The sequence below is a fragment of the Larus michahellis genome, chromosome 6 (assembly GCF_964199755.1).
Source record: "Larus michahellis chromosome 6, bLarMic1.1, whole genome shotgun sequence".
NCBI lineage: Eukaryota > Metazoa > Chordata > Aves > Charadriiformes > Laridae > Larus > Larus michahellis.
Genome location: NC_133901.1, coordinates 40,704,352 through 40,710,593, shown reverse-complemented (window position 1 = coordinate 40,710,593; position 6,242 = coordinate 40,704,352).

The window sequence follows — 6,242 nt, the reverse complement described above, 5'->3', positions numbered from 1 at the left end:
ACAGGACGTTTCACTCTAGCAAAATTGGTTATGAGCATCTGAAAAAAACAGTGAAGAGGAGGACTGGCGTATTCATGAGTAGTCATTAGACTGCTGCATACAAGCAGCTCAAAGTTCATAATGGTTTATCCACACAGGAACATTCAGAAGAGTTAAGGCATATCAGTTACAGCATACAATGAAATACATTGGATCTTTATATGCAGAGGAAGTGTTCCTAGTCAGATGCAAACCTGCTTTAGACCACAGGCAGCTTTGGACCTGAACCAGAAACCCCTCTTGAGAATTAAAATGCACTTTAAATGAATACACATTGATCCTAATTGCTTTGCTTTAACTTCTCTGGGTGCCTTCCAGATGACAAGTCCTCCGCTTTTAATTAACTCCGCTTTTCATATGAACATGCCAGTCAAGCGCACACCATAATTTTGAGAGGGCAATCTTGCTGGTAAAAGACAGACCTGTGAAACCAAGCCACAGAAACAAAAGGCCAGAGGAAAGAGTCCCTCCGTCCATGTCTCCTTTGTCCTTGGTTTCATAACAAGCAACGCAGCTCCCTCCAACTCTAGGTTTCTGCTCACTTAGCCTACAGTATTTTGGCAACTGCCATTTGGCTTAGATTTCAAGTCACTGATTAATCTTCTCATTTCTTCACTTCAGAAACCCTTCCTACAGGGCCTCCAAAGGCAAGTGAATGATAACAGTGCCATAGCTGCACCTTTCATAACCACGCTTTTGTCCCACACATCACCAGAATAATTCTGAAATCCTCACTTTAAAATAGAAAATGAAGCAAAACACTGAATAATGCCTACAAACCCCTACGTCCCCCAGCCTTCTGGGGTTCAAGAATCCACAGGATAAAGGTACTCATGTAGCATGGCCAGGGATGAGAGCAGCACCTGACTAAAAAGTTACCTTACTTTTGATGAGCCACGGTTGCAGGATGTGCAGTTCTAGGTCACTAGCAGCTGTACCAGCATACAGATGATCTAGAAATGTTCTCTACTCTGCAGACAGTGCAGCAGCAGCAGCTCCTGAGGGTACAGAGAGGAAATTTAGAGGGTATTCATACAGCAATCCTAGAGGGGTGCTTCCCAGCAAGAAACATGGCTGGTGTACTGAACATCCCAAAACTGACCAAACAGGGGGGGATGTTTGGGGTCTTTTGTTTGTTTGTTTGGTGTCTTTCTTTGGTTTTGTTGTTTGTTTTTGTTTCTTTAAAAAGAAGGTACATAATCTGCAACTGAGAAAAATCTCAAAACATAAACCACTTCTAAATATTTGATCAACTACTGTCCTGTAACCTGTGGTCCAGATTGGGAAGCATCCTTTTGTACATTTGCAGTCTTTACACAATCTGCGTAGGAGGAGAGACTCTGGAAAGAATATGTCCAAAGTTCATTGTCGTCTTAGGTGTTTTGTTAACTTGCTTGTGGAAAATGTCCATTAATGATTGAAGGGGGAAAAGAGTGCGGAAAGCAATCAGTAGTTTGACTAGAGTTTAATTTAAGCAGATGTATTAAATACCTGTGCACTTACAGAGTCTAAAGGACACTCATTGGTCTTCAGCAGCCTTAAAAGGCAATACTTCAGTAGTTATAATTTAACCCTTCATGTGAGAGACAGAAAGAGTGAGGTACGTCAAGTGCCGTTCGGCCACATTAAGCAGGGTCATTATACCTTCTCTCAGATTTGTGTGAAAGGGAATAAGATTGCTTAAGCTGCAAAGCATACAGATTTTCCCCAAGATGCCAATAAAATACCACAAAGCCCCCTGGTGCCATCACGGCTATGCTGACAAGGAACTTAGCCTACTTTGTTTGGGGAGGTACAGACCTAGCAGCAGAACTGTCTTCCCCCACCCAGTGTGGCTATCACTGCCAACACACAACACAGTGCATCTACACCACCCTCTTCTGTAGAGGTCCCACAACATGGGCAAGACCTGACATAGGTGTTCAGATGAACCGCGTCACCAGTCTAACCACCGTCTGACTACGTTCAGCTGCGTACTGCTGAATGATGTTTTTTGTATTAGAACATTAAGGAAAAAATAATAATTTAAGGCTATTTCAAAAATCACATATACTTCAACTAAAATACAATACTGCGCATGAAATGACAAGTAAGCGATGGCAGCATGAAGCACATCTGCTAAGTGTGTGAAATGGAAATAAAACTAGTGCCCCATCTCTGAGCAAAGAAATTTATCAGTTCCACTTTTCTAGAGCATTCACTTTCAGGGAATATAAAGTAGCATGTTTTTATTAAGGCATAGATCTCTCATGATCTCTAGGTTTGCCGCAAATTCACCAAGATCAATGCCAGTACAGACCACAAGTGCTATTTTTACTGAGATACAAATTTTCTGTTCTTCAACCCCATCTTCCAATGTAGCATTGATCCTATTAAGTGTCCCTCACAGTAAAGCTAAAACCCAGTTAAGATGGTGCATATTACACTAGGATAGCTCAGAATGCACTCATTGTTTTAGGGAAAGGATTAAATTTTCTTTAGAGATTGGAAGAAGATTCCTTACAGAAGAAGGGCAAAGGTCAGAGCCATCTCACATAAGGGCAAATCTCGTATATACAAGTACGTATGGTTACATTAGAGAACCAGATGTCAGTGAAAATACCAGCATATTAAAAAAAATCACAATACGTAAATAATCAAATCACTTTTCCAGAAAATAACTTAATAAGTTAAAATATCTTTCCCCTTTCTAGATGTTGCACCTCTTTCTGAGCTATTGTATCTAGGGAACATAAAGTGCTTGCTTAACTAGAGGAGGCCAACTGGTTTATGCTGCCTCTGCCTTTTTTTTTTATCAGGAATATCAGACCTCCTTCCTAAGTTTTATTTTGTATTAGCTTCATGCCTTAAAAGGATAGCAAAACAATCTTTACTAAAGAATATGATGCAAATTAGTTAAGCATATTTTTATTTGCAGCAGTGGATGGACAGAAAACAGAAAAGAACTGGATCGTTAATATTGCTGAAAAGCAGCATGAACTAGAAGAAAGCAAGTGCCAGAATATCCCCTCCAGTCCCATGCTACAAACTCCTGGGTGACAGCTGCAGTAATCAGAGCTGCGGCAGAGGGCACAATGAGGTGGCAAAAATGCATTAAAGAATGTCCTTTAAGAAAATGACGACTCATCTGTTACACAGAATTATCTGCAGTTTCTGGCTGTTGAGCACATGACATGGAGAGGGCTGTTACCAGCCACATCACGCGCCTGCCCATTTCCCAGTTGGACTTGGATCATACAATAGTGTGTCAGTCAGATGCTCTAGAAATCCCTAGTTCCCCTCTGGTGGATAGCTCTGAGTCTTTGTAAAGACTATGCAAAATAGCCTTTGCAAAGATGGGCCAAGTAGATGACTTCAACTCCAGAGCAAAAAGACAACAATCTCAGCATATCAAAGTATTTTTGTTGAGGCAGTCACCAGGTAGAGCGTGACTACTGGAAACAGCTCCTCAGAAGTGGTGTTTGCTTATTCCACGCTGACAATTCATTTGCTTCTTGCCAGTAAAGAATACTGAAGTTTAATAGCACGCTTTTATCAGGGCAGTAAGTAGCATAATGCATTCCTGTGAGACTCCGCAGAGTACAGGCACACACTTTTCATCCTGCTTAAGCATTAAGTTCATTTAATAGAGTTAGCTTTTCCCTCACTTATTTAGCTACATTAAAATACTGAGGAAGGCATTTATTTTTTGTCAATGAAATGGAGAAGCTAATAGTAGCAGTATGGAACAGCCAGTGACCTAAATTCATCTTGGTGCAATCTCATTTTGATGCGAATGTTGTAAAGTTTTTTCTGTATAATACCATTCTGCCAGTTAAGATGTAGCCTTATTCCCAGTACTGCCCTTAACCTAGTCTTCAGTCTTCACAGGCTGAGACCATGATTCCAAATTACACTGCATTTTTGTAGTTATGATTGTGCATCCATCGATCTGTTGGGATACATACAGCACATGCTAAAGCAGTTCACCATTTATCTCCAAATGTCTGTAAAGTGTCCCCAGAAGCCTACTTATTTTAATTTTCTACTGCCAAGACAAACTCAGTTAGTGGAGGGACAAAAGGGAAAGAAAGATTCCACAATGGAAGAGGTTTATTTTAAGCCTATGTTAAGCTGCCACCAGTGCTTGTCTAAATATAGATTTGTCCACTGTAAACACCCTTAGTCTGCATTTAGTGCAGACACACGCAGAGTTACTCAGCAATGGCAAGCAGGCTTTACATTCACGCCCAGGCCACGATAACTCTCAATCGCAAACTATTTTTTCAGAAATCAGTTATAAGTGGATTTTTGCATCCAAAGAGAAACATTAACCAAGAAAAGCTTCCCTCCTCCTCCTGTTGGCATCACACTTTTGGCATCTCGGCTCTCAAGATGAGAAGCAAGCTCACACCAAGGAGTTGTGGCTTTCAGGCCCAGCTCTTCAACTCACCGTGGCTGGCAAAGGACAGGTGAGCAGGGGCTGCACAGATATGTTCCGTGAGCTTCTGTAGTGGCTCACATGCAACAAGGCAGGAAGCAGCCTGTGTTGGGCAGGTGTGGGTCATTGTTCTGCCACTCAGAAATCCTGCCATCCGTACCATGCTTTCCTGCTAACTCCTGTCCTCCACTTGTTAATGCTTGCTCTGCTTCCCGAATTATCAATCATTGTATTCTGCAGCATAAATACTGCACTATACTGAAACCGTCTATCTCAAGTACAGGTAATCTCACCACATCTGCAAAGAGCTTGGACAATCAATAAAGTAGCTTAAAATGTACTTGCTCTGACAACTACAATGTAAACATATCCGGTGTGTTCTACCACTGCAATGTGATACTCTCTCCAAGTTTGTGTGAATCATCCCCCCAGTGACTCTGAGGAGAACTGGAAACCGTTGCCTGTTTACTGATCATTTGAGCTTCCTTACCAAAAAAGGTACAAATAAGTACGTCTTCACTGAAACAACTCAGAACTCCTCTGCAGCCTCCCTGTAAAGCAGACATAAATGTATAATTGTACTTGTGTTAAACTTTATTTGGATTTTGGGCTTTGCTACTTAAATAGTATATGGCAAAAGATTGCCGGAATAAAGGATGAGGATGCTGTATTTCAGTAGGCTAGCAGCCCAAGACCTGCCAGTGCTGCGCTCTTGTGCTGACCCACAGTCAGAGTTGTACGGGGTCAGCATTTGGGATGGTTCCAAACCTCAGTGTAATAGCCGAGCCTAGAAGGGCCTTTATCTCTGAGGTATGTCATCTACCAACTAAATTATGTAACAAGAGCTATCTTTGAAACCTTTGCAATCTGCTTTGAGGTGGAGTATTGTTCAGTAATTATTACAGCAAGTAGTGGAATAACTAGAAAAATTAGAAAACCAAATGGCCAGTAGAATATATGCATGTTACATACTCATCCCTGTGCTGAAAGCAGGACGAGGAAGGTTTCTTCTCAGTGCTGCAAATGACACTTCCACTGCAACATATCCACATAGCAAGTGCTGTCCAAAGATGTACAGTACTCCTTTATCATTTTGTAAGCATCAGGATTTTGTTTATTTTCCATTGCCATTGTCTGTGGCTTTTTCCCACTTGAGGAAGACTCCAGACACCTGTCATAAATAACACTCCTTACACAACTTGTCCAGCCTGGGGCATCTTAACAGCCTTATGGAGCACCTGCTGCCCTCTACAGATCAGGCATCAGATGCTTACTGTTAGTAGCAGCTAGAATCACGTGGGAGTACCATAATCATTCAGATGACCAAATCTCCATAACTGCTATCAGTGTTTAGAAACATTCATTCATTTTTGAACAAGGCAGAAAAAATTTCTTTATAGCACTTGAGTTTTGGACAGTTGGCGTTACCCGTATTTCACAAGGGATGCTCATAAGACTCACTGGTACTACAGGCCAAAAAGATACATATGAATGAGGCACAAGAGAACACCCCCCTCTAAGGACATAAAGCACAGAGTCCATTTATTGTGCATCCTTTTCCTTTAACCTATAGAATTTCTGGGCTCCAAAACAGTGGATCAGTCTGTGGACCATGCATATAAGCAAGGCATCAAATGGCAAATCATCTACTAGTGTGTTTCAGTCTAGGCAATGCCAAAGCAGAAGGTTCCTATCTTGACAGTGAGATGAGGAGAGAGAGGCTAAACCACCAGCTCACTGACCTCAATCTTAGAAAACCCAATGCTATTACATACACAGAGCT